This window comes from Triticum dicoccoides, chromosome 4B (genome assembly GCF_002162155.2).
Source record: "Triticum dicoccoides isolate Atlit2015 ecotype Zavitan chromosome 4B, WEW_v2.0, whole genome shotgun sequence".
Classification (NCBI taxonomy): Eukaryota; Viridiplantae; Streptophyta; class Magnoliopsida; order Poales; family Poaceae; genus Triticum; species Triticum dicoccoides.
This window is the reverse complement of record NC_041387.1, coordinates 55,298,870-55,308,884: the sequence shown is the minus strand read 5'-3', so window position 1 is coordinate 55,308,884 and position 10,015 is coordinate 55,298,870.

Sequence of the window (10,015 nt, the reverse complement as noted above, 5' to 3'; positions counted from 1 at the left end):
AACATGCAACAGACAGGAACTGGCACTGGGCACTGGATCAATATGTTAGTCCCAAAAATAGTATAAAAAGTTGCCAAAAGTATATGAAAGTTGAATAATATTGGCATGGAACAATCAAAAATTATAGATACGATGGAGACGTATCAGCATCCCCAAGCTTAATTCCTGCTCGTCCTCGAGTAGGTAAATGATAAAAAAGATAATTTTTGATGTGGAATGCTACCTAGCATAATCTTGATCATATGTCTAATCATGGCATGAATATTAAGACACGAGTGATTCAAAGCAATAGTCTATCATTTGACATAAAAACAATAATACTTCAAGCACACTAATAAAGCAATCATGTCTTTTCAAAACAACATGGCCAAGGAAAGTTATCCCTACAAAATCATATAGTCTGGCTGTTGCTCTATCTTCATCACACAAAATATTTAATCATGCACAACCCCGATGACAAGCCAAGCAATTGTTTCATACTTTAATAATCTCAAACTTTTTCAACTTTCACGCAATACATGAGCGTGAGCCATGGACATAGCACTATAGGTGGAATAGAATATGATGGTGGGGGTTATGTGGAGAAGACAAAAAAGGGAGAAAGTCTCACATCGACTAGGCGTATCAACGGGCTATGGAGATGCCCATCAATAGATATCAATGTGAGTGAGTAGGGATTGCCATGCAACAGATGCACTAGAGCTATATGTGTATGAAATCTCAAACTGAAACTAAGTGGGTGTGCATCCAACTTGCTTGCTCATGAAGACCTTGGGCATTTGAGGAAGCTTATCATCGGAATATACAAGCCAAGTTCTATAATGAAAATTCCCACTAGTATATGAAAGTGAAAGCATAGAGGCTCTCTATATGAAGAACATGGTGCTACTCTGAAGCACAAGTGTGGTAAAAGGATAGTAACATTGCCCCTTCTCTCTTTTTCTCTCATTTTTTTTATTTTCTTTATTTTCTTTATTTTCTTTTTTGGTGGGCTTCTTTGGCCTCTTTTTTTATTTGGGCTTCTTTGGCCTCTTTTACTTTTCATAAAGTCCGGAGTCTCATCCCGACTTGTGGGGGAATCATAGTCTTCTTCATCCTTTCCTCACTGGAGCAATTCTCTAATAATGATGATCATCACACTTTTATTTACTTACAACTCAATATCTAGAACAAAGATATGACTCTATATGAATGCCTCCGGTGGTGTACCGGGATGTGCAATGATCTAGCGTAGCAATGACATCAAAAATGGACAAGCCATGAAAACATCATGCTAGCTATCTTACGATCATGTAGAGCAATATGAAAATGAATGCTCAAGTCATGTATATGATGATGATGGAAGTTGCATGGCAATATATCTCGGAATGGCTATGGAAATGCCATGATAGGTAGGTATGGTGGCTGTTTTGAGGAAGATATAAGGAGGCTTATGTGTGACAGAGCATATCGTATCACGGGGTTTGGATGCGCCGGCAAAGTTTGCACCAACTCTCGAGGAGAGAAAGGGCAATGCACGGTACCGAAGAGGCTAGCAATGATGGAAGGGTGAGAGTGCGTATAATCCATGGACTCAACATTAGTCATAAAGAACTCACATACTTATTGCAAAAATCTACAAGCCATTGAAAACAAAGTACTACGGGCATGATCCTAGGGGGGTAGATTGGTAGGAAAATACCATTGCTCGTCCCCAACCGCCACTCATAAGGAAGACAATCAATAAATAAAATTGTGCTCCAACTTCATCACAAAGCGGTTCACCATACGTGCATGCTACGGGAATCACAAACCTCAACACAAGTGTCTCTACAATCCACAACCACCCACTAGCATGACTCTAATATCACCACCTTTATATCGAAAAACTATTGCAAGGAATCAAACATATCATATTCAGCGATCTACAAGTTTATGTAGGGTTTTATGACTAACCATGTGAATGACCAATTCCTGTCATCTCTCTAAATTGATAAAACTGAAGCAAGAGAGAATAGTTCTTTTTACAAAAGATGTGCCCACGCTCTAACAATTACAAGTGAAGCAAAAGTGCATTCTACAAATGGCGGTTTTCTATATGAAGAGAAACAGGTAATCCAAACTTCAAATGATATAAGTGAAGCACGTGAAGCATTCTATAAAACCGTACTCAAAAGATATAAGTGAAGTGCAATGAGCATTCTATAAATCAACCAAGGACTATCTCATACCAGCATGGTGAATAAAAGAAAAATGAAAACTAAATGCAAAAGACGCTCCAAGACTTGCACGTAATGCATGAACCAAACGAATCCGAAAACATACCGATACTTGTTGAAGAAAGAGGGGATGCCTTCCCAGCATCCCCAAGCTTAGATGCTTGAGTCTCCTTGAATATTTACTTGGCGTGCCTCGGGCATACCCAAGCTTGAGCTCTTGCCTCTCTTCCTTCTTCTCACATCGAAACATCCTCGATTAGACACTACATCCACACAAAACTTCAACAGAAAACTCGGTAAGATCCGTTAGTATAATAAAGCAAATCACCACTCTAAGTACTGTTGCAAACCAATTCATATTTTGTTTTTGCATTGTGTCTACTGTAATATAGCTTTTCCATGGCTTAATCCACTGATATAAATTGATAGATTCATCAAAACAAGCAAACTATGCATCAAAAACAGAATCTGTCAAAAACAGAACAGTCTGTAGCAATCTGAACATCCATCATAGTTCTGGTACCCCAAAAATTCTACCAAACTTAGGAAAAATAAACAAGTTGTATAGAAATATAGTGCAAAAGGAATCAGAACCAATTGACGTTCCAGTTAAAAATGTAAAATCGTGCACTACAGCCAAAGTTTCTGTCCAGCACCGTACAAACCAACAAGCATCGTAAACAATCCTAAAGGCAAACCTTGGCACATTATTTTTATAATACAATGGAATTGTACAAGGGGATAATTATTTTTGATGAAAAGTTTGTGTAATCAAGATTCACAAAGTTTCCGTGAGCATGAACAAAGTTCAAGGAGCTCTTCCACTTCAACAATGCTTGTCTTTCTCACTTTCACTTTCCTTTTTTGAAAAGTTTTTTGGTTCCCCTCTTTATTTTTGTGTTTTTAAACTATATAAAAGCACTAAACAGAAATAAATGACTCTCTAAAACTTCCGGGTTGTCTCCCTGGCAGCGCTTTCTTTAAAGCCATTAAGCTAGGCATATAGTGCTCAAGTAGTGAATCCACCCGGATCCCAAGGTATATCAAAGCCAATTTTAATTAACAATGATTTGTAATTTAGTAGTGAGCACAAAGTAACATATATCATGCAACAAAGAAGTCTAACTCTCTTCCTATGCATTGGCATGTCATAAAAGAACAATTCATGCACACAAAGTAAAGGCCAATGCATAGTATAAACAATTTCTTGCAATTCTATCGTATTGGAAACATAGAGAGGTGGAGATATAGTTCCTCTCTCATAATAATTGCAAGTAGGAGCAGCAAGCACATGCATATTATATTCATCAAAATCATCATGTGCAATGGTAAAAGGCAACCCATCAATATAATCCTTAATAAGCACAAACTTCTCCGATATAGTGTAGTTGGGAGAATTCAAAAAGATAATAGGACTATCATGCATGGGTGCAATAGCAACAATTTCATGTTTAACATAAGGAACTATAGCAAGTTCATCTCCATAAGCATAATTCATATTGGCATCTTGGCCACAAGCATAGCAAGCATCATCAAAAAGGGATATTTCAAATAAATTCAAGGGATCATAGCAATCATCATAGCAATCATCCTTCGGTAAGCACGAAGGGGAATTAAATAATGTATGAGTTGGAGGGTTACTCTCATTAGAAGGTGGGTACGGGTAGCTAATCCACTCTTCCTCCTTTTGTTCTTCGCTCTCCTCATCATCTTTTTCATCCAATGAGCTCACAGTTTCATCAATTTCTTCTTCCATAGCTTCCTGCAAAATATTAGTCTCTTCTTGGACAGCGGAGACTTCCTCAATAAATTGTTTAACATAGGAATTAGAAGCATAATTCTCATAGCAATATTCAAGTATGGCATAATTTTCAGATTTGTAAAGAGTAGTATCATACTTTTCAATCAAAGTAGAAATTTCAAAAGCACCCTTGAAAGCAACAAATTCTTCAATTTGTTGAACATCATAGTAACTATAAACACCCTTAGCAACGAAGATAAGATCCCATTATCAATAAACTCACATTGGTAGGGAAGGTGTTTTTTAGGGTTTTCAGAACAACAAGTAAAATCATATTCCCAACATAAATTCCAAGCATAGCATTGTAAACGTTGAATTTGACCCCATAATAGTTATCCTTTTTCAGATATACGGTGTCGCACATAACAAGCATGCTCATCTAGAGATTTGACCTCAACTAAACTAGTTGGGGTTTCAGCACGAGCACATAGACATCGAAGATGATCCAAGTAATAAGCTTCAAAAGTGTGATAGATTTTGAGTGGTTCTTCAACCATTGGTGCAGTAGGTACAACTATTTTTTTGGTATTTTACGTTTCCTACCCATAACTAAAGATAGAAAACAACTAAGAACAACAAATAAATATTATTTAGTGATAAAGCAAACAAGCACGCACGAGAATATTCACCCCACGCTATGACTCCCCGGCAACGGCGCAAGAAAAAGGTCTTGATAACCCACAAGTATAGGGGATCGCAACAGTTTTCGATAAGTAAGAGTGTCAAACCCAACGAGGAGCTAAAGGTAGAACAAATATTCTCTATCGATCACTGATACAACTCTACGCACACTTGACGTTCGCTTTACCGAAAACAAGTATGAAACTAGAATTACTTTGTAGGTGTGATAGGAAAGGTTTGCAAGATAATAAAGAGCGAGTAAATAAAATCTAGGGGTTGTTTAAATAAAGATACAACTAAATTAGTAGAAGTAAAGAGCTTGTTGTCACGAGAAAGTTATTTGTCCCTAGGCAATCGATAACTAGACCGGTAATCATTATTGCAATTTTATTTGAGGGAGAGGCATAAGCTAACATACTTTCTCTACTTGGATCATATGCACTTATGATTTGAACTCTAGCAAGCATCCGCGACTACTAAAGATTCATTAAGGTAAAACCCAACCATAGCATTAAAGCATCAAGTCCTCTTTATCCCATACGCAAACAACCTACTTACTTGGGTCTGTGCTTCTGTCACTCACGCCACCCACCATAAGCAAATCATAAGCATATTACAACACCCTATAGCGGGGATCCCTCACGCTTGTGCGACATGGAGAGCACCATAGGACAGCACCAATAATAAAACATACAACTCAAATCAATCATGATCATCAAATAGCCATAGGACAAAACGGATCTACTCAAACATCATAAGATAGCCATACATCATTGGGGAATAATATATAGCGTTGAGCACCATGTTTAAGTAAAGATTACAGCAGTTAAGAGAGAGGTTACACCGCTACACAGAGGGAGGAAGAGTTGGTGGAGATGTTGGTGAAGATGGCGGCAGTGTTGGTGAAGATCGCGGTGATGATAATCGCCCCCGGCAGCGCTCCGGCGCCACCGGAAGCAAGGGGGAGAGGGGCCCCCTTCTTCTTCTTCTTCCTTGACCTCCTCCCTAGATGGGAGAAGGGTTTTCCCTCTGTTCCTTGGCTCCCATGGCTTGGGAGGGGCGAGATCCCCTCCGAGATTGGATCTATCTCTCTGTTTCTCTCCGTTTCTGCGTTTCCTGATTCTACCCCTTCACCGTTTCTTAAATATCCGGAGATCCGTAACTCCGATTGGGGTGAATCTTTCGGACAGATCTTTCTCATAAAATTATCTTTCTTGCGCCAAAAGAAGAGCGCCAACCGCCTTACGGGTGGACCACGTGGGTCAGGGGCGCGCCTGGGGGGGGGTAGGGCACGCCCCACTACCTCGTGACCACCCCGGACACCGTTTCGCGTTGATTTCACCTCCCAAAAATCATAAATATTCCAAAAAAAATCTCCGCCCGTTTTTATCCCGTTTGGACTCCGTTTGATATTGGGTTTCTGCGAAACAAAAAACATGCAACAGATAGGAACTGGCACTGGGGACTGGATCAATATGTTAGTCCCAAAAATAGTATAAAAAGTTGCCAAAAGTATATGAAAGTTGAATAATATTGGCATGGAACAATCAAAAATTATAGATACGGCGGAGATGTATCACGCGACACCTTGATCTCCATTGTAGCATCGTTGTCGTCTCGCCAACTATTGCTTTTACGACTATCGCTACCAGTTAGTGATAAAGTAAAGCAATTACATGGCGATTGCATTTCATACAATAAAGTGACAACCATATGGCTCCTGCGAGTTGCCGATAACTTCATTACAAAACATGATCATCTCATATAATAAAATTTAGCATCATATCTTGACCATATCACATCATATCATGCCCTGCAAAAACAAGTTAGACGTCCTCTACTTTGTTGTTGCAAGTTTTACGTGGCTGCTACGGGCTGAGCAAGAATCGTTCTTACCTACGCATCAAAACCACAATGATATTTCGTCAAGTATGTGTTGTTTTGACCTTCACAAGGACCAGGCATAGCCACACTCAATTCAGCTAAAGTTGGAGAAACTGACACCCGCCAGCCACCTGTGTGCGAAGCACGTCGGTAGAACCAGTCTCGCATAAGCGTACGCATAATGTCGGTCCGAGCTGCTTCATCCAACAATACCGCGGAATCAAAGTATGACATGCTGGTAAGCAGTATGACTTGTATCACCCACAACTACCTTGTGTTCTACTCGTGCATATAACATGTATGCATAAACCTGGCTCGGATGCCATTGTTGGGTAACGTAGTAATTTCAAAAAAAATCCTACGCACATGCAAGATCATGGTGATGCATAGCAACAAGAGGGAAGAGTGTCGTCCACGTACCCTCGTAGACCGAAGGCGGAAGCGTTATATCAACGCGGTTGATGTAGTCGTACGTCTTCATAATCCGACCGATCCTAGCACCGAACGTACGGCACCCCCGTGTTCAACACACGTTCAGCTCGACAACGTCCCTCGTACTCTTGATCCAGTTGAGGCAGAGGGAGAGTTTCGTCAGCACGCCGGTGTGATTACGGTGATGATGATGCTACCGACGCAGGGCTTCGCCTAAGCACCGCTACGATATGATCAAGGTGTATTATGGTGGAGGGGGGGCACCGCACACGGCTAAAAGATCAGTGATCAACTTGTGTGTCTCCTGGGGTGCCCCCCTCCCCCGTATATAAAGGAGGGGAGGAGGAGAGGGTCGGTCAAGGAGGAGGCGCGCCCAAAGGGGGGCAATCCTACTCCAAGTAGGTTTGCCCCCCCCCCTTTCCTATTCCAAGAAGGAGAAGAGGGGGAAGGAGGAGGTGGAGAGAAGGAAGGAGAGGGGGGCCGCCGCCCCTTCCCCTTGTCCAATTCGGACTGGAGTAAGGGGGGATGCGTGCCACCTCCTGGCTGCCCTCTCTCTTCTCCACTAAGGCCCATGAGGCCCAATAGCTTCCCGGGGGGAGGGGTCTGGTAACCCCCGGTACTCCGGTTATATCCGAAACTTCTTCGGAACACTTCCGATGTCCGAATATAGTCGTCCAATATATCAATCTTTATGTCTCGACCATTTAGAGACTCCTCGTCATGTCCGTGATCACATCCGGGACTCCGAACTACCTTCGGTACATCAAAACACATAAACTCATATTACCGATCGTCACCGAACGTTAAGCGTGCGGACCCTACGGGTTTGAGAACTATGTAGACATGACCGAGACACGTCTCCGGTCAATAACCAATAGCGGAACCTGGATGCTCATATTGGCTCCCACATATTCTACGAAGATCTTTATCGATCAAACTGCATAACAACATACGTTGTTCGCTTTGTCATCAGTATGCTACTTGCCCGAGATTCGATCGTCGGTATCTCAAAACCTAGTTCAATCTCATTACCGGCAAGTCTCTTTACACGTTCCGTAATGCGTCATCCCGCAACTAACTCATTAGTCACATTGCTTGCAAGGCTTATAGTGATGTGCATTACTGAGAGGGCCCAGAGATACCTCTCCGACAATCGGAGTGACAAATCCTAATCTTGATCTATGCCAACTCAACAAGTACCATCGGAGACACCTATAGAGCACCTTTATAATCACCCAGTTATGTTGTGACGTTTGGTAGCACACAAAGTGTTCCTCCGGTATTCGGGAGTTGCATAATCTCATAGTCATAGGAACATGTATAAGTCATGAAGAAAGCAATAGCAATATACTAAACGATCAAATGCTAAGCTAACGGAATGGGTCAAGTCAATCACATCATTCTCTAATGATGTGATCCCGTTAATCAAATGACAACTCATGTCAATGGCTAGGAAACTTAACCATGTTTGATTCAATGAGGTAGTCAAGTAGAGGCATACTAGTGACACTCTGTTTGTCTATGTATTCACACATGTACTATGTTTCCGGTTAATACAATTCTAGCATGAATAATAAACATTTATCATGATATAAGGAAATATAAACAACAATTTTATTATTGCCTCTAAGGCATATTTCTTTCAGTGGCTCCACCGACTTCATCTCCAAGTCTCCTGGTTGTCTTCTGGTCCAAGAAAAATCATCGTGAAGGTTTTATTCCGTTTGGACTCCGTTTGGTATTCCTTCTCTGCCAAACTCAAAAACAAGGGGAAAACAGGAACTGGCACTGGGCTCTAGGCTAATAGGCTAGTCCCAAAAATAATATAAAATAGCATATTAATGCATATAAAACATCCAAAACAGATAATATAATAGCACGGAACAATAAAAAAATTGTAGATATGTTGGAGATGTATCAACCACCTCCACTCACCGCTGACTGTGCGATCAAACCTAGCAGACCGCCACACGATGTTCCTTCTACATGCGGATCACTTGTACTGTTCTGGTGAACCTATATGGGGGGTCCGACGACCTGCTATTCGAGGGAGATCGAGGAGGAGGAGGAGGAATGACTCGTGATGCGCTGCCCCAACTCTTCTGTTGCCACATGACACTCCACGTCTAGTGGTATTGATCTCATGATCCATCTCCCTTATTATGTTCCTAATTGTTCTACATGCAGGAAACATTTTATATTGCAGTCGATGCACCTAGTGTATCCCAATAGCTAGTGGGTTACTCTAGTATCCCGTTGTCTTTTGCATGCCTTTCACTCCCATAATATATGTTTTCATTGCAAATGAAAGAAAAGGTCTCCCAAAGTGTTCCCCCAAGCAAGTGTTAACTAGAGGAAATATAATTATATGTTACTTTATTATTTTGTCTAAACTAGCAAGAACTTTGTGATAATTATCTTTGTTTCACTAACGCTTGCATAATAACTAAGCCACTGCTACAACTATACTGAGTTTATAGGCGAAGAAAGTGGAGGGCTATCTAGACATACCGACCATAAGGGAACCAAAACTTTATCATTATTTTGATTTAGACAACTGAGTTCCTTAAGGTTGAGATCTTATTTGTTGCTCATGGGCGATCAAGGTTTAATCTTGGGGAGGTTGATGAGTGATATTTTTGCGCTCATCACACCATTGTTTAAACTGGGTAATCTCAAAAAATTTGAGAAAATCACTCTAATATTTCCACTAATGACTAATGAATGAGAGAGATCGAAAAAATCATTTGTTTAATGTGTTTCTACATGAAAAAGGCTTAAATATGGAAGGAAATAACCACACAATAGGAATTACAAAGTTTGGTGGAAGAGGCAAGTCCAATGGAGCGCAAGACGATGGTAGGTACGAGCGCATGCGCTTGTACTATGTGTCGTCTACTTCAAGAGGTCCACCTGACCAACTTCTATAAAGAGGTCGACGCTTTTTAAACATGGAGAACACTATTAGCAAAATGATAAATAGAACCATCTTCCAACCCTAGCCCCCGCCATTTCACATGTCATCTCCATAGCCAACACCATCACCATCATCACCGCAACAATCCCTCTCCAAGTTTGT